The sequence below is a fragment of the Sciurus carolinensis genome, chromosome 5 (assembly GCF_902686445.1).
Source record: "Sciurus carolinensis chromosome 5, mSciCar1.2, whole genome shotgun sequence".
NCBI lineage: Eukaryota > Metazoa > Chordata > Mammalia > Rodentia > Sciuridae > Sciurus > Sciurus carolinensis.
Genome location: NC_062217.1, coordinates 3107878 through 3127137, shown reverse-complemented (window position 1 = coordinate 3127137; position 19260 = coordinate 3107878). Strand labels below are relative to the sequence as shown.

General features: G+C 51.2%; 1 long non-coding RNA gene across 2 annotated transcripts in view; it reads left to right on the top strand.

Annotated features, from left to right (window-relative positions):
* Window positions 1–17635, top strand: part of LOC124985434 (uncharacterized) — a 40431-nt gene extending 22796 nt beyond the window's left edge. Inside the window, exons 2-4 of one of the 2 annotated variants that reach the window (XR_007108861.1) lie at window positions 13131–13427; window positions 13784–15900; window positions 16694–17635. This is a non-coding gene — a long non-coding RNA (uncharacterized LOC124985434). Of the gene's footprint in view, window positions 1–13130; window positions 15901–16693 lie in introns of both variants that reach the window. The other variant, XR_007108860.1, reaches the window with a different exon arrangement.
* Window positions 17636–19260: the final 1625 nt, after the last annotated feature.

Here is a 19260-nt window from a genome sequence, read left to right as displayed (position 1 = left end):
ACTGCTGCACATCACGTGGGCTTAGGTACTGGGGTTCATAATGATGATTTTAAACAACAATCAGTTTCTAAGGATGGCGAGTAAATAGGGGAAAGAACCAAGCACTGCTTATCCTCCATCAACTGCACCGTGGAATTTCAAAACATTTGATGAGAGGTCTCCTTGCAAGTTTATCCCAACTAATAAATGCAAACAAAATGACTGTGTTAGTTAGTTTTCCATTGCTGTAACCAAAATACCTTATAAGAACAACATGGAAGAGGATTATGGCTCATGGTTTCAGAGGTTCAGTCTGGCTGCCTGGTTCCAAGGTAGACGTACTGTGGCAGAGGCGAGCAGGAGGAAAGCTGTCAGCTCATAGCAGCTGGGAAGCAGAGAGTAAGTGAGCACAGGGGCCAAGGGTAGGTTCAGCCCCCAAGAGCATGCCCCCAGTGACTTCCCTCCTCCACCTGTGACCCAACCGCTATAGTTACCCCTCAGCAGTTCGCTCAAATTATTAGTCTATCAAATGGATCGATCCACTGATGGGGTCAGAGCCTTTGTGAGCCAATCATTTTACCTCTGAACATGGCTGCAGTGTTGGGGAAATTCCAGATCTGAACCATGATGATGGTAGAATTAGAATGGAAATATTTTCTAAGGATGGGGATGTAGCCTAGTGGTACAGCACTTCTCTAGTATGCACAAGGCTCTGGGGTCCATCCCCAGCACCACTGGAAGCAAAAGAAAACAAAACAGAAGAATAAGTGCTTTCTAGTCCCAGATGACCTGATGGATCTAGGCTTTGAGCACCAATGAATGTTTCTGTCAAAATGGAGCAAAACCCAGACACTGTGTGCCTCCTGATGATAGAGCATGGTGCCACCTGTCATCTTGCCATCGGAATTAGATCCAGATCTGATCAAACCTCTGCATCCTGCTGCACAGGGAAGACACAGGAGAAGCGCCATGTGCAGTGGGACTCAGCACGTTCTCACTTGGGAAAACTAACAGGACAGATTCTGTGTTCCTTGAGGATGGACTGCAAGAAAATGAAGGCCACTGGGTGACATGGAGACATAAAACACATCAAGTTTAACTGCCAGCATTTTTTAAAACACAGGAAGCAAGTAATACAAGAGTAGTGGTTTCTCTGGGGAGAGAGGGGACTACGGCTGAGACAAGGGTGCACGGGTCTCCTGGGGAGCCTAATTCAGTTCACCTTACTGGTCTGGTCGCCCTTACAAATGTGTGAGCTCTGTGTCTGTTCACTGCACGTTGCATCTTCTTCCTGTAGTGTCTGTTCTGTTGATTTGTCCCTGAGAAGGCTCCTATTTTCCTCTCGCTGTGCCCAAGCTGGCAGAAGCTCATTCCCCTTTCCTTGAGGGCTGTCATTGTCTTCTGGTCATTTGGTGGAGCTCACCGCTCATGTTACATCTCTGTGGAGACAGATGCGCACTTTTCTGTGTGGGGAGGAAAGTGGTCTGTTTACTGCTCAAGGTGAGAATTGGACATGAACTTTCACGTGGAAGATCACTGGCCTGAGCACATTAGGAGGAGGGGGCATGTTGACACCTTCGTGGATGAATTTACGCATGCGCTCACAGCCATTTGTTGCCGGGAGCAGGTGAAGAAAATATAGGACCTCTGTGTAAGCAGAGGGAAATTCCTAGGAGATTCCGAATGGATGGCACCCTGTCCAAAATAAAAAATAAAAAGGGCGGGGGATGTGGCTCAGTGCCTAAGTGCCCCAGGGCTCAATCAGCAGCTATGGAATTAAAACACCATAGTAATAACCCTAGCGTTTACAGGGGAGAAGCAAGCTTCTACAAGAAACAGACCCGAAGGCCTTAGGGCTGCACGAGCAACGGGGGTGTGTGTCGGGACCCCCTACTGCAGCCCACACAGCCTGAGCTGAAACCAGTGGAAGTCCATCGTGCCTTGGAGACTCCGTTGAAGCTTCAAACCTGAGGATAGTGGGGCAGGAATCTCCTCCTCACTAGCGGAAGACCCACAGGACTCGCCAAGAGTGGCCAAGACCACCTCTGGGACCTTTGGCCCATTGCCCACCAGTGGGTAACTTAAGAGGAGCAATGGAGGAGCTGGATCACTGAGGTGGCTTCCCTGGAAGGGAGCGGCAGGCTTCTTTGGAGTATGCGAAATTTGTTCTCCCAGATCGGTGGGTGCCTGTGAGAAGCACAGAGCAGCATAGGCTAAGAATCCATGGGACCTGAGTCCCAGGATCCCCTCCCCAGTCCTGCAGATACCAAACTCCAGGGATGCTTGAGTTCCCTGGTGAACTGCCTGGTGTTTGCCAGGAGCCTAACCACCCCTGCATCCTTTAAATCATCTCCAGGTTACTTACAATACCTAGTACAAGGTAAGGGGTGAGTAAAGTTGTCTACTGTTTAGGGAATGATGAAAAAGACCTGTTTATATTCTGTATAGTTGTAAACTTTTCTGATGTCTTTTTATTCTGAGTTGGGTTCCACATCTGTAGAACCAACATGGAGAACCAACTGTACCTACAAGACAGAGACTTCAGCTGGGCTCCATGGTGCATGCCTGTAATCCCAGCAGCTCAGGAGGCAGAGGCAGGAGGGTCGCAAGTTCAAGGTTAGCCTCAGCAACTTAGCAAGGCTCTGAGCAACTTAGCAAGACCCTTTCTCAAAATAAAAAATGAAAAAGACTGGGGATGTGGCTCAGTAGTTCAGTGCCCTTGGGTTCAATCATGCAGCTAAGTTCCTGGGGGGAGGTCTTGGTGTCCACTTTTGAACAAAGGAATGTCCATCAACTGACTAACTAGGAGACACAGGAGAGCAGAAAGCCTGGAGCAAGCACAGGCCCAGTGCAAGAAAGGGCAGCAGTGGGAGAAACCAATTGTCCTAGCCTGGGCAGAGGATGAGGAAAGACATCAAGCTTTCCCACTGACCGGATGGTCATTGTGGCAGGGCCCGGAGCCTGTGCAAGGTCTTCTTCCAAGAGGGCTGTGGGAAAAGTGAGGCATAGATGAAGTGTAGTCCCAGCTGGCTTCAGGACCCTGAGGATCTCCCCCCAGGGACACCGAGAGTGCCCAGACATTTGCTTAACAGAAGGAATAAACAGCTGAGCTACTAAAGTGTGTTCGAAGGAACTTCTCTCCTCCTCTGGAGAGCCAGGTGCAGTGGGACCCGCTGGCACAGCAAGAGAGGAGGGACAGGCCCCAGGCCCCCTGCCTCACTGCTGGCACCAGGAGCTGCAGGGGGTCCTGACCTGGGAAGAAGACAGATCTTCAACAGGGGGAGAGACTGGGCTTTGTTTCAGGTGGCGCAGGACTTCTAGTGTGGGGTGCAGGTGCTGAGGCAGGAGGACTTCCCACCCGAGGGCCCCGAGCTCAACCCTGGAGTGGACCCAGTGTGACTTCCTGCCTGAGGGCCCCAAGCTCAGCCCTGGAGTGGACCCAGTGTGCGCCTAGATCTGGGGCCTAAGTGCCAATGTCGCCTGCTCCGCCCCTCCTTGCCGCCTCTGCCTTCCTCCTCATTTCTCGCCGTTTCTAGTCCGTTCTTCTGTGGGCTTCATGGTCTCCGGTTGCAGACCACACCACATGAGGGGAAGTGGCTGTTGGCAAGCACCCGACATCTTTGCAGCCGGCAAGCCAAAGCTACCAGCCCCCTCTTTCTGTCCGTAGCTGCTGGTCAGTTTTGATGGGACGACTCCCATCGTTCCGCTTGGGACTTGTCTCTACCTTTGAGCACCTGACCCTGGAGAGGGCAGGTGGGACATCAGGGTGACAGACGCGTGTTCCTTCTGTGGCTAGGTCAGGTGGGTCCCAGAGGTGTCAGCTAGCAGTCACATGGGATGAAAGGGGAATGCTCTCAGTGGAAAGAGGAGGGTCAGAGCCATGCTGTCCGTCCACAGTTGGGGGGCGGTGAGTGGACGGGCTCGGTAGGAGCAGCCGGGGCAGGAGTGGCAGGAGTAGAGGAGGTCAAGGCAGAAGTAGTCCCAGGTTTCGCAGGAGTCCTGCTGTCCCCAGTGGGGCAGGTATGCGGCCCCACCTTTTCCTTGATCTTTGCTTCATAGTGCCCGTTGCTCTGAGTACCTGAGCAGAAGGAAATGGAAGTATTAAGGTTCTACTAATCTTATAAAGTTGATAAATTGCACGAAGGATTAGTGTATTGAAGGCCAATAACAAGCCCAGCCATGCTGCAAATGCCTAATCCCTCCAAAATAGCTTACTGAAACATAAAATGGTACATTGGATAGGTCCAGTAGTGCAGATTTTCCCTTTTATGACCAATATTTTCCTTTAAGCCCCAGTGAAATGTGTTGTCCGTAATGATCACCAAGCATCTGGCATGCCACCTTCATGCCAATCACCACACTCGCCTTGCCGGACACCTCTGCCTTGGCCTTATCCTTCAAAGACATAAGAAAAGTGTAACAGTTTGTTTCGTACCTTAGTGTGAAAGGAGAATAGGTTTAAACTGAACATGGATATAATGGCATGGTTACTTTTATTCTAATATCACTTGATTTCTGAAATGAGCTGTATAAGCAAACTGTCCTAAATAATCTTTAAAAGAAACACGGACACCTTAACAGAACTGCATTTCAGAGTTGCTTCTATCAGGTTTGTGCTGATGGCTGTTTAAGCCACCTAAGTTACAGGTGACCCCGGACAGCTTCCGGTTGGAAGGACCTGTGTTTACTCCTGAACTGTGAACCAATGAGTCCACACCTGGCCTGCTTCCCTACAAGCTCCGGGGTAGCAGTGGTGGTGTGCCCGGGGCCTGTGCAGGGCCGGATCTCTCCCTGGATTCCCAGGTGTTCACTGCTGAGAGTCAGACAGTCACAGTCACACTTGTGAGTACACAGGAACAGAAGGGTAAAGAAGAGGGAAGAGAAGAGACAGACCAGGGTGCGTGCGCACGCTGAAATTGTCCCATCGGTTCCCCGTGCTACGATTAAATGCACAATTTGACATAAGCATCAACGCCTAGCCCAAGGCATGTGTCTTCCCCTCCGCTCCCTCTCCCTCTCGTCCCTCCCTGTTGTTGGCCCCACATTCATAGAATGTGTCGCTATTGAGACCCAAGGCCATGACCGATCTCCATTCAAACGAAGAGGGGATGAGGGGGCAACACCAGACAGCCACTGGCTGCCCAAGTTTCGTTTCTGCACCGTGACATGCTGTGTGATATGCACAGTGACTCACCCAACGTATTTCCTCATCAAAAAGAGGTGGGTTCTGGCTGGAGGCTTGCTAAGGCTCCTTCCTGCTCTAAAAATGTACGTTCTTCCACAGCATTAAGCCCAGAGCAACAGAGCCTGGGCGCTGCATGAAACCAGAGAGTGATCCCCTGGACAGAAGTCGCCCGTGAGCGACTGCTGGGCACTGGCCGGGAACCTGCCTTTGCTGGACACACAGCAGTGCTTCTCCCGTTCTTGGTGGTTTCTCGTTCCTCCCCAGCCCTGGCTTCCCTCCCTTCCCAGCTTGAACTCTGCAGCCAACTAGCTGCGAGCACTGTGCGTGCGCCCAGCCCTGCCCCACCTGCAGACCCCCACTGGAGTATGGCTGAGGCCGTGTGCTGAGACCACAGGGTCTGTTCCGGACGTCCGTGGACTCTGCAGCACCTTGCAGAACTTCCGTGATCCTGCCCTCCCTCTCCTTGTCCCCGTCACTCATCCCTGCTCCTCACTCTGTGCCTTGATGGCCCTTCTCACAATCCTGAGGTAGCCTGCCACAAACTGGGCAGGTTAAAATTAAGGAGGAGTATTCTCGTGCCCTCTGACCTCGACAGTTGCAGGGAGCCGGGGCCGCTTCTGGCTTCCGCGGTGGCTCCGGTCCTCGCCTCATGGGTGCAGCCCTCCAGTGTCCAGCTCTGTTTTCTCTGGGCACCCCCCGTGCGTCTTTGCCTCTTCCTACAGGGACACCAGTCAGAAGGATAAGGCCCACCTAATGAGCTCATCCTAACCCGACAACTTCTGCCAAGGTCCCGTTTCCAAGTAAGTCACACTGCGAGTCCCGGGGATCGGGGTCAAGTGTTGTTTTGGGGGAACATATTCAACCTCCCACAGGTGGGTTGTGCTTTCTGTTCCTTCTGCATAGAGTAATTTCTAGACAACACGTGGCTCCCCATCTCTTCAGGGGAAGTCCAGGGCTTTCCAGCGCCTTCAAGGACCAACAGCACATGTCCACCCTCACTCCTGGTTCTCTGCCCCTCGTGGCTGCTGTGCGTCCCACACGTGCCCGGGGACTTTCCCACGGCACCCTCCCCTACAGGCTCCTCCAGGCGTGGGTCACGTGTCCTCGGTCCCTTAGTTTACCCCTCCTTCTTCATTTCTGATAACATCAGTCACTTTCAACTTGCCATCGGATCTGCTCTTCACAGTACGTGCCCCACATTAGAACACACACCCGTGTCTTCCGTGTCCCCTGACACACTGATTACCTGTAGCGTGGTTGCCCTTCAGTACTGTTGATTGACTAATAGCTGTAACAACTCCTTCCAAACTTGTTCTCAGAATCCAAGGTCTCAGAAAACATGCTCCCTTAAAGAAATTACTCATCTTTATTTGTGTTCAAAATGATGTCACGAGCCATAAATTAGATGTAGCAACTAAACATGTCTGTGACAAAAATAATACAAAACAAATGTTGAGCCATCAACTTGGAATATTTTATTTTGGTCAAAAGTAAAACATTTGGTTGAATTTATTAATAAAAATGATAGGAAAAACGTGGAGCTATTGAAAAGTTTTCAAAAGTATGTAGCCCTCGTGTTCGTGATGAGATGCAGAGGGCTGCTTCTGGGCTTTTATGTTATTGTTTGCTTCTGCAATTGTAATACTTGAAATTGGGGTAGCACGCATTCTCTGGGTCCTTACTAAGGCTACATCAAATCGTCATGCCTCCCAAGACGCTTTCTTGAAGCATTTATTTACTTTTCAAGTTCAGCATCATTGAGCTGTTATTTCTGTCATTAAAAACATTGCTAAGAAAATCCCTGTAGCTCCTTACACAGGGTATCAGTAAATAATCTGGTCAAATTTCAAATAGGAAATAAAACTTGGAAAAAGAAGAACATTTTAGTATCTGCAAAATCGTATCACATTAAAGTATTGCCAGAGTAAAGTGGGTTCCTGTAGGGATCTTGTCTCTTGTGGACTATTTGAAATAAATGTATTCGAGTGAATAAAGAAAGAATGTGGTTAACACATAATTAGGAATAATCACTTCTTTTAAACATTTTATGTGCACGTACTTTAATAACAGAATTTACATAAATGTATTGAAACACAGCAACTTCAAATGACTTAACATCAGTCATAGTGATCATGTGGGCAGGAGTGGACTTTATATTCTAGAAAATCATTGTAATGCAGAAGGCACAGATTATAGAGTGGAATGGGAAAGACATCGCTCTCTTCTGCAAAATGTGACCCCAAATAAGAGTGGGATCCAATACATGTATTTGCTCACTTAAGTCTGTAGTTGCTGGGTCCCCACTCCAGCACCAAGTCGGGGCAGACCAGGCTTCCCAGGCGCGGGCGGGACCCGCGTGGCCCAGCCTGGGGAGGTGGACTCGAATGGAAGGGTGGGGGTGTATGTACAACACAGACACTATCAGAACCCAGCTGGCACCTGTCTGGTTCAAGTTTAAGGAGTGGCATCCTGTGTCTGTCCAGCGTTCACCATGGAAGCTGCGGCTCTCTCAGCAGGGATGTTAAACACCCTATGGGTGATAAATCGCATGACGGGATCTCCCCAGAAATGCTGGTGGGCAATATGGCCATGCCTAAACATTCAAGCAGGAAGACAAGGAGAGCCCGTGAAAGACCTGCAGCTAGTTATCTTGGAGGCTCTTAGGCTCAGGCTCAGAATACCGTTTGATAAATAATAGAGTGGTGGCCAGAGAAAAAGTTTAAAGCCGTTATTTTGTTGTACTTCTGCAAGGCAAACTTCTCCCAAAATATACACCTCCCGTGGCTAATGCGGAGCAGTCGGCAATCAACAAATCAACGCAGAGCCACGCTGAAAAGCAGCAGTGGGTTCACCCCCTGCACCCCATGGATGTCTTGTGCCCACACCCAGAATCCATCTCTGTACAGGACCCAGTAGGTAAAAGTCTGTGGAATAAATAAAACTGGGCGTGGGCTGGGCGTGGGGTTTTCATCTGACATTGCAGTGATTGGAGGGGAAGAATTTGACCAGAAGGTGCGTTTGAGGCTTGAAAACCACAATCCTTCGTGACATTTTAGACCGGCGAGGCTGAAACCCAAGTTCAGAGGGTGGAGTGATGAGGCCAGCAAGTTCACTGGGGGAGAGCTCAGTTTATTGTGGGTCCTCCTGCGGAGAGCCACTGGCCTCTGATGCAGGAAGGAAGGTGGACCTGCTCCACTCAGTGTCCTCTGTGCAAAACCCTCGGGGGACAGGGCCTGGGCCATTCTCAAATCAAATCATGAAAAAACAGGGGCTACATTTCTTTGTCACAAGCATATTGAAGGGTTAACCTGACAGAGGTGCTTTTTCAAGTCTGAAAATTAATTGTTAAATTGGTATTTAAATAATTAAGTCCATATGGATCAGTTGAGATTTCTCAGAATAGTTGTATGATTTTACAAATGGATGCAGTTTGGCAGTTAGGCAGTATGGTTTAAACTGGTTTAAACACTTGAAGATATTTCTGTTTATCAGAATCACCAAATTGTTTTTGAAATTTTGCCCCAGTGATTTCATTAATGGCAGTCTAAATTTTTGTAGTAAGAGACGAGGTATAATCATGGCTCAAGTCAAAAAAATTAAGCATTCTTGTCAACAAACATTTTCATTATTGCCAGAACTCAATAGCTGGAACACTACTAAAAACTCATAAATTACTTAAAACTGTGTGTTCTGCACTTTCCCTAAGAAATCTCCATGGAAAGCAGTGTAAGTGGTGTGTAGTTTTTGATGAATTACGCTGCTCCTATTCTTAATGTAATGTTGAGTTTCTCATTATTAATGGTCATGTGCCAAGATGGTCAGTGGCCTAACAGTCAATTAAATTTCAAATGACTTCAAAGACCAGGAGTAGCTATTTCCTCTTGCTTTCAATTCGTTAATAACAAGTTTCTGAAATTCCTGGAAAAAATTTGAACACAATTTATAATCAGTGTTGGGTGATTATAAAATATTGTTTTGCAATTTTTTAAACAACTGGAACTTTTAAAGAACAGACCTGACAATCATTAGAAGGTGGACACAGTCAGAGGCCACAGGGCTTTGCTAACAGGTCAAAAATGCAGCATCTTCAGTGGGGCGGGATTGAAGAAGCTTCAATTCAGCTTTGCCATTTCCAATGTATGATTTGCATATCCCAAGGAAAAAGCTGCATCCATACATTTTGTGCCACAAGCATAAACCTTAGAATAAATGTGGTCACTGTAAACAGTGATTTTTAAGGGAGTAATATTTGGGAAAATACTTGAGGAATTCTCGTTGGGTCTTTCTGTTGTCCTGTGATGTTATTCCCTTTGCACAGACCTTTCCTGCTGAGGGGAAAGTACCTAGATTTCCCACACCTCCAAACAAACTGGGGGAGGAAGATTCCCAGATGGGGATCTGTTGCCCGTCATGCCAAAGGGCAGCCACAGAGGAGCAGCTGTTTACCTCTGGTGGTGGCCACAGAGACCTACCTGGGATGCATGCACTCCAAAACTTGAAATCTCTGTGTACTTCTCCTCCAAGATAATCTGTGTTTAAAAGAATCTGTCGTGAGAGGTCTGGCTGACATGTGGAGACTGAATGCAAAACCCCAGAAGCAGCAGAGCAAATCAGGAGCACCCCGTCCACGTGCTCGATGTGCATGGGCAGAGGAGACAGGGTGGGGAGGCAGGAGTCCTGCAGCTCCTTGGGCTCCAGTGTCCCTTCCAGGTTGAGGTCTCCTGCCACCTGTCAGCCCCCAGGCTGCAGAGATGAGGCAGGTCAGGAGGAAGGCAGAGAGAAAAACCAAATCCCAATGAAAACATGATTTAATTTGACATAATTAGAGATTGACAAAAAGTTGCAAAAAAAATACCAAGAGGTTTCCGATCCAGCCCACTACCCAGCTGCCCTCAGTGGTTACATGCTGCGAAACGACATTACAGCATCAAACCAGGACAGTCACACCACTGCAGCGCATGTGCGGATCCGCACCTCTCCACTTCAGCGTAGATTGAGCCCAGCCTATGTCGTCTAAAAAATGGCCCCTCGAGTGCCCCCTGCACAGTCACTGGTGTCCGAGGGAAGCAGCAGAGTGGGTGGGAGGAGGAAGGTCACTCTGCCAGCTTCCTCTGCTCCAGAGGCCCTGACACGGTCCTGCCGACCTCGAGAGGGGGAGGCTTTGCTTAGATTCCCACAGGCAGTGTTGCCCTGAGAGACGCTCCGGGAACCATGTTGGCACCGAGCTGGTCTCTTGACCCTGAGAAATTCCCAGGTACCCCCGGAAAGAGGCGGGAAGGAGGCAAGTGCAGGAGGGATTTGTTGGGGTTCCCAGGCTTCAAAAGAGGTGCACAGCGTAAAACCAAGAATGGGTTTGTATTGTTATCTACAAATGTACCCAACTGCCTGTTTCCCGGTGCTCTCGGATGAAGTGTCCCTTCACCAGAGCAACTCGTCTGGAAGGACAGAGGCGAATCCCTGGACACCAGGTGTTTCAACGTGACCATTTAGTGGGAAGTTTTCAGAATCAAACCGCAGCTCCCTCTGCATCTTCACCATCCCCCCGAACTTGACGGGATGCTTCCTGTTGCCACAATGCCACATCACACCAGAAGCACAGTGCCCTGTGTCTCAGAGGGACTGGGCTCTAATGGCACTTGTGCTTAATGAGCTGGATCCCTGCACAGCACCTTGGCAATCCCAGTACTGTTTCGGGTTGCTACCTGGCTCTGAAATCTCTTAGAATCGTCTAGAATGATCCGCCTGGGCCCCAGCCCACGCCTGCTCTAATCAGGGCAGTTCTCCCTGCGTCCAACTACCTGTTTTCTAATGCCAGGGACCCGCCTAAGATTTGTTGGAGGACAGGATCAGCTGATGAAAAATAATTTGAAAACTAAACTACCAGGCGAGCACCAGGGTTGTGATGCCTTGAGGTGGCCAAAGGTCAGGGCCCTGACGGACTGCTGTGATCCTCTAGGTTAAAGATGCTCCAGTGGACACCCCAGCTTCTCCTCGTTCTCCATCTCCCCATGCATCTCCTTGATGTCTTCAGCTGGGGATGGTGGTGGCGGGTCCAGCCCTGTACCCTGACCATGGACCTCACTATGACAACACCCTGGGGTGGGAAGGACAGCTCTCTCTCATGGGTGGGGAGACCGATTGATAACATGTGGCCATGGCTTCATCAGTTGAGACAAAAAATGAAGAGCTTGAGTGGAACAGGCAGAAAATGTCAGAGATCAGGTTTTCTGAAACCACCTTCTCAACCCACAGTGGGTGAGGACATGCTGTTGTTTGGTCAGGATAAGGAAACATGCATGTCTTTCTGCAAAATGTGAACAGACCAGGGTCGGCATCCCGCTCTTTCAAATGGTCCTCTCATCTCCAGGACAGAGTGGGACTCGGTTCCAGACACTTCATCATCTGTGTCTTGCTTTGCCTGTTCAAGTCTCAGGAGCGGCAATCCAGGACTCCTCTCTCAGCGTGGTCTTGTTTGTGGATGTGATGGAAACAAACACCATGCCCACCATTTAGAGAGTAGTTCTAACCAGGTTCTCTGGGTGATTTAGTCCAAACCCCCCACTTCCCCCACCATCATCCAACATGCATCCCACTCCTGAGGACAAAGAAGTTAACTACAGTGTATTCTAGATTATTCCAGAGGTTGTGTTTCTAGCCAAATCCTGGGCATATGCAATATTAAAAATTATATCTCTGATGTGATAATGAGATTAAAAACCTGGCACAGAGCCTGGATAATAGAGCATATGATTGCATTTCTTATGAAAATTCTTCTGTAATATTTCAGACTCTGAGCCCTCACCCTGGACTAAATCGATGGGGAAATACTAACCACAGGAATCAATAAAGGACCCCACTCTCCTGGGGGAGAGTTCTGATAGGGCAGCTTTACTTTTACTGTCTAAGCCTTTGGTTCTGATGAGATAAGTCACTGAAAGTAAAAGTTAGGGTGACCAGTCGGAAAAACTAATTGTCCATCTGTGCTTTCCCTGGCCCTTGGTGAACCACATGTGAAGAGTTACATCTTTGCATGCTCCAAATGATTAGCTTTTCCAACTCTCTAGATTTTCATTTTGTGGCTGATTAATCAACCTCTGTAAGAATTTCACAAATTATTTACTTTCATTAGCATTGTGAGACTTCTTTTACCAAAATTCTTTCCATCCACGTTCCAAGTCAGCGACAGAGCTGTTCTATGGACGATGGGTCTCCACTCTGATCTAGCTTGAGGCCCATGAAACGTTAAAAAATCGTATCGATCCTTTCCTCCCCAGACTGTAGAGAATGGTTTTGACATCATCTTCAGTCCTTCTCTAGTCCTGTTGCTCAACAATTCTCAGCAGTCAGCTCACATCATTCTTATGCCTCTAGGAACACAGAGTCACACAAACTTAGGGACTGAACTTTCTATTTACACCATAGAATTAAAAAATGTGAAATTCTGACACTCCAGTGTATCCTCTTTCCAGTCATTAATGGCGGCTATAAATTGAAGAACTTTGGTACAAAGATATGAGTGACTGGCACGACTGGCTCCCCTGGCTGGTTGTCCTGTTGGCCTGCTCGGTCTGTGGCCCTCTCATAGACTCATCCCCTTCCTACACAGGGAGAGCGCTCGGCATCCCGGGCCTGTGCACACTTTAGTGTGGAAGTGAAGGAGGAAGGGATTCGCGTGCCACGTTGTAGTCTTGTTTCCAAGGCTTTGAGGAACCGAGGATTCCAGGGAGATGAGCAGCTAATCTGCACTTCTGCCAGCAGGAAGGGGGACAGGTGCAGCCATGCAGAGGTCAACGCGCGATCCAGTGAGGACGGAGCCCCCTTCCCAGGCCTTGGGCCACACTCCGTTCCTCCAACATTCTGGTGCTGTTTGGGGACGGGGGCTGCGGCCACTGGAGACAGTTCCAGTTAAGTTCTCTCATAATCTTCCATCCCCTGAATGTGTGACCTCTCTTTGTTTTGCTCACAGGACTGTGTGAAGTTAGCGGCAGAAAGAATGCCGCATTTCACCTGAGGTCGGATGAAGCTGACACCCGAGGAGAAAGAGCGTCTTGAGACCCACTGAGCTCCTGGCCTGGTGGCGCAGGCAGAGGCGAAGCTCAGGAGCACCTGCTTGGTACGAGGCCACGTGCCATGGCCTGGGCATGGGTGCCATGTGGTAAGGGCGCAGGTGCGTGTGGCAGCCCTGGCTCTCTGGCTCGGCCTCAGTTTCCCTGACGGTCTGGTGAAGACGCCATCCGTCTATCTCACAGGCTCTACAGAGCAGGTACTTGGGAGCCTCTTTGCTCCTTTTTAAGTGTGTGCAGTGCTGGTGGGTTTCACAGAGAGTCCAGCTTCAGTCCTGGGTCAGCGCCCATTACCTGGGAGAGAACGGGGCCCCCACCTGAGGAGGCAGCTCTGTGCCCTGTGTGAGCAAGGCGTCTGCCACGGCGTCCTTGAGGGGTCTCGGCTCACCTGGGTGCGAGTGGCCCAGGGAAGCACGGATTGCTCGCCTACCTCCAGGAACCCCGCTCTCCCTGATCAGGGCTCGTCATGTTCCATTGCTGCTGGCACCTGTCTGTCCCTGTCCTCAGGATTCCCAAGCCACATGTCCTGTGGCTTAGCTGTCCCTGTCCTTCACAGCCACAGTGGCGGAGCTTTCTGAGACCCTGAAGAGGAACAGGAATATTCTGGCTTCTGTGCACCAAGACCTCTGTCTCTCCCGATAGTGGAGGACAAGGAGAAAACTGCGGGTGAGGCTCTACCAGATGTCCCAGACTTTTTAAAGTGGATTTCCCCACTTATTACAAAGAAATCTCTGTTCACCCAGGAAAACTCCCTAACCAGAGAAACAGAAAAGAGAATTGAGGTCATTCGTAGGCCTGCCACGCAGAGCTAACCACCGTCCTGCGTTTTTCACGTTGGGATCTTAATGTAAAGAGATTCTGGCACTGTGCTGACTACTGGCTTCGTGTGGTCAGCTTTTTCTCCTGCCATTAGGGTTCTGGGACGACTTTCCTTGGTGGCATAACACATCCATTTTTGTCGGGTCATCTGTGACTAACCAACAGAACTGAACAAACATTTTATTGAAATTATGAGAGACCACAAAAAAGTCAGCGCTCTCCTTGGATTAGCTCCGGAGTGAATAAATCAACCTGCGCTCCCACCCTTGGTGGCAGACGAGGGATTGAGAGGCACAGCAGGCAAACGCCCCGCGGCTAGGTGCAAGCAGCGCACGCTCCACAGCTTGGGCGCAGGCCTGGCTCATCCGCAAGTTAATCTTGAAAAGCCAGCTCCTTCTTAGGGTTAAGAGAACCCATATCAATAGCACAAAGCACAGGAAGCACTTTTTAAAATATAATTATGGAGGGAAAGAGGTACTTAAGAGAAAACAGGAAGCGTGTTTGGGGAAGATTAGCCCAACAGTGGGAAAGCAAAGCCACCATCCTACGTGGGACCCATTTCCCGGGGGAGGCTGCAGTGCCCGCGTCCTGCTGAGTGCCCACGCGGCTGCTCACCTCCAGAGCCTCCTCAGAGAATGTGTACCGAGCACCCAGGAAGCAGAAGGCAGCGGGCCCTGCCCCAGGGGAGCTGAAGACGCCCTCAAGGGCTTCATAGCAGAGGGGCCGGCAGGTGGCACACGATCGCAGCACGGGGCACCGTGGGCCTTTCTGTGTGTGGTTTTGGGGTGCAGCGTGCTCTCGGGGTGGACCTTGTCATAGAGGTACCATCTGACACCACAGCAGAGCAAGCGGAAGAATACGTTCTGGGAAGTGGACCTGAGCCAGCACCAAGTGACAGCACGTGTGCCCTCGCCCTCCTCAGAGGACGAAGAGACGGAGGGCAGGTCCCCACCCGGGAGCGCCATGCCACATTCCCCAGGCTTAGCTGTCCCCGCCGGCTCTCTTCTCCAGTGTCAGGTCTGCACTTGGGAAGGACTCACAGAGCCGGGGAGACAGGAGTCAGCTGGCTGCTCTCATGGCCACTGGCAGATGTGCTCTGCTCTAGAACGTTCTCTCTGGTGTGCAGCCCCCTTGGAACAGTGGCCTGTCACCTCAGCTCACCCCTCCTCATTCCAAGGCGAGTTCTCGCTTACTTTGGGTGCTGCCCCTGTTGCTCTGGACCCCTGACGGCTGCAACTGGAGAAATGCCCCGGCCGGAGCCTCTGCCACCGAGGGTCTGGGGAGAGGCCCAGCAGCCCAGCGGACACCACCCAGCACCTTTCTCCTACACAGCAGGGCCCTTTACGAAGGTCACTAGCAACAAAACACTGTCCACGCTGCGAGGCGCTCCAGCCCGAGCATCACCATAGCAATACCATGACTGGCACACGGGCACCCACGCCCGCCTCACAGCTACAAAACCGATGGAAACGTGGAGCCCTGATTGCCCTATTCTGCTTCCGTTTTGCCTAGAGACGGTTTCAGTGGCCTCCGCAGTCACCCCGACAGGAAGCAGTCACCCCGTCTCCATCAGCAGAGCTGGCAGCCGCCCCACCCAGAGGCATGGGAAGAGCGTCTGTCTACTAGGTGCCCGGGACACGCTGCAACCACCTAGCATGAACTGGACACTCGTAAGACACTCAGAAAGCCCCAACAGCGCCCTGCTCGCCAGGGACCCACGTCTTCCCAGGAGTGTGGAAAATATCACATGGCACTTCACCTGGGGGACTGGCAGTGTCCCGAGGACGGCCAGGCCACGTGCGCACTTGAGCATTTGTGAGCCTACCCCAAAACAGCTTCCCTGCCCTGGGCACGGTAAGTTCTCATGCTCCTGGGTCCTTGCCTACCCACAAGACTGGCATATGCCAGAGGAGAACGTAGCTCCCAGGTCTCTGCTCTCCCAGCCCTGCTTTGGAGAAACGTCACGGTAGTGCAGGGAACGTTGTCTGGACTTGGTCCCCGAAGACTCTGGTCCTCAAGCCTTAGCAGGCACAGAGGGCTTCAGAGGTCCCGTCCGGCTCTGATGTCATATGACAAATTGGTTAGAAGCATCGAGTGCCACGCTGAGGGGCATCCTCCTCTGTAGCGTTGCTGCCTTTGGAAATGGCACCCAAAGAACACTGGGTGAATGATCCTGTGGTAAGTACCACCACAGGGCAAGGAAGGAGCCTCACCTGCAGGCCGAGGGACTGTCCTGACGTCCCACCAGGGGAACAGGTGGATAGGGGACAGGGACCTGGCCTGGAGGGCTGCAGGAGAGCGGACACGCACTGGGCACTGTCGAAGCTTCTCTTCTCCCCCCTCTGCTTGCTGGCCAGCTCCTCCTGCTGCTTCCACTATGACTCCACCCTCAATCCCTCCTCCCACACCTCTTCCAAAGCATAGCCCTTACCTTGTTCGCGGTTCATCCCTTTAACCAAGTCTCTGGAGGGCTGGATGCATTCGCATCATCTTCCCTGGCCGTTAGAGACCCTGGCCCGTAACGGGTGGCAGGGCTCCGCTGCCCACAGGTGTGTTTTCCAGAGCGCCTCCTGGCAGTGCTGTGGGGCCCACTGTGGATGTGGGAAAAGGTTACTGCTAAACATCTTTGTTCTCTCCCATTCCACAGGAGTCACCTGAGGAAAGAAGAAGCCATGGTCCACCCAACATCAGGTGCAGTGGAATGGACACGTTCTGCACTCCCATGGCTGAGAAGAACGACATGGAAAGCAGAGTGGAATAAGGGTCAAAACCTCTGAAGTGGGCTCGACTCAGGCCTGGTACCCAGGTCCCAGGGAGAGAGGCATGGGAGCAACATGGGGGCCAACTTCCCTGTCTCCAGGGAAGTCCCTCAGCACTGTGAACCAAGACGCAGAACAGGAAATGGGCAGAAGCCCAGGGCCCGGAGGAGTCCCCAGAGAGCACAGAACAGGTCCCTGAAAATTCCAAGTGGCCAAGAGCTAGCTTCACTTTGTTAAAAACTCACAGACTGTACTTTTTAGTATAGTTTTTGGTTTACAAAAATGAATAAATGAGGAAGAAAGAAAGAGAAAAGAAAGAAGGAAATCAAGGGGAGAGTACACAGAATCCCCACCTATTCCCTAACCTGAGCCCCACCGCTAGCAATCCTTATTGTGCCCCCTTGGATGGATGAGCCACCCTGGTTACACGGCGAGCAGTGCTGACGCATGGTGAACCAAAGGCCCGGGTTCACCTTGGCTCACTCTGGGGCCTGGTTCTAAGGTGTGGGTGGCGCCCAGAGACTCACATTTCAACCTCTCCCTTTGCCTTTCGCAGGCTGTGGTACGACTGGAGCCATCTGCACACAGCCTTTCCAGATTGGCCTTTCCCCTTAGTGCCGTGCATTTAGTGCCCTCCGTCTTTCCATGGCTCCAAGCTCATTTCTTTTTATTGCTGAGTAATAATCCATTGCCTTGATGTACCACAGTCTGTTTATATATCTTCAGTTTTTACATGAAGACAATTATAAGAGATGAGAAGGAAAATGCTTTCTTCATCCATTAATGCTCTTTCTTTTGCTTTTCTTCTGAACTGCCTTGTTCTGAAATAATAAAATCCTCCAAATGTGCACAGGGTTGGGGTCTCACAAACATGTTTGCTGGTCCCCACTTCAGCTAAACGCCTGCCCAGGAGCACATATAAGTAGCCTGTGACCTCATGTATTAAAATCGTGTGGGAAGCAGGGTCCCTCCCACATTCCCTCACAGGGACACTTTGGAGCACTCTGTCTAATTGCTGCGTTTCATTCTGCACAAGTGCTCTGGGATATGAATCATAAAGCCATTTTATTCGCCAGCCCGTCTGCCCAGTACCGATGACACCAGACTTAATGTCAGGCAGATATGAACTTGGTCCTGAAGGAATCTCCCCCTCCGAGGTCTCCAGTTCTCAGCTCTGGAAAAGGCCAGTCCGTCAGGTGCTTACTGGATGCCACCAGCCTCGATGACTGACAGGCTGGCACCTCCCCACCCGTAGTTCACATAAGGTTTCCATTTTAGAATATTCAGTGCTTCACCTTATGATGGAAGATGCGAGGTCCTTTCGCAAAAACTGGATGTTGAATGACATTCGTTTGGCAAGTGCCACTCACTGGTTCAGGGACGACAGCTCAGGTCTCAGACGCGTGAGGCAGTGGCACAGATGACCGGGCAGAGGTGCCCTGGGAGGCATTCAGCCTTTGCTGTGACTGGGGAGGACATGAGGGTAATGAGGTGTCCCAAGAGAGCCCTGGCTGGCGGATTGGGACCAAGACAGGAACAGGGACGCCCATGAAGCCACACGTGACCAAGGCAGGCACCCAGCAGACAGAGCAGGGAGAGGTAGTGAACCGCTGCACAACCCTGCCCTCGGTCAGCCGGCCACCCAGGCAGAGGCCCTGAGGACCCCTGTCCGCGTGCCCATCCTCCTCGCCACACTCAAAGTGAACGTGCAGGGCCCCCGGGCGCAGCCACACGTCCTGAGCAGGAAGAGGGGTCAGGTGATGCTTGACTAGAGATTTGGGCCCCACCATGGAATGTTCACATAGGTGACGGGCAGCCCCTCCTGGGGGCCAGCAGGCAGGAGGCCGGAAGAAAGAGCCGAGCAAGGGCCGGAGTCCCTGGAGGCTGCCGCTGCTCTTCCTCCTCAGATCCTCTTCTGCTCTTGGGCGACAGTGATCCCCATTTGTTTGAGAATGAGGCACAGCCCCTGAGGCCGCAGCTGCCGCCCTGAAGTGTGTTAATTACGATGTTCACACTCCACAGACATTTTGAAAATATACAGGAGAATGAAGATGAAAATAAAGGACGACTTTGCGGTTATTTTCTATTAACCAGGCAGAAGCAGGGTGGGGCCTTCCTGCTGGACAGATGCCCCGTTTCAGAGGCACAGTGACAGGATGGCCAGCGGCCCCTCCACCCTCAGGCCCCTGGGGAAAGTGACCACCTGCTGACAGTCGAGGGGTGCAGAGGGAGTGCCCGGAGGGGCCTGAGTGTCAGGCGGCGGCAGGGAGGTCAGCCTCCTGTGACTACGGAGCTGTCCTGGGGAGGTCTCAGTCCCCTGCCCGCCGGCGGTGGCGAGGGTACAGAGGAAGGAGCAAAGGCAGAGTCCTCTGCACCATGGGCAGACACAAAGATCATTTCTTAGTTTTCTGATTTTCAATTTCCAAAAATGCAGAATAAGTTAAGTTACCATACT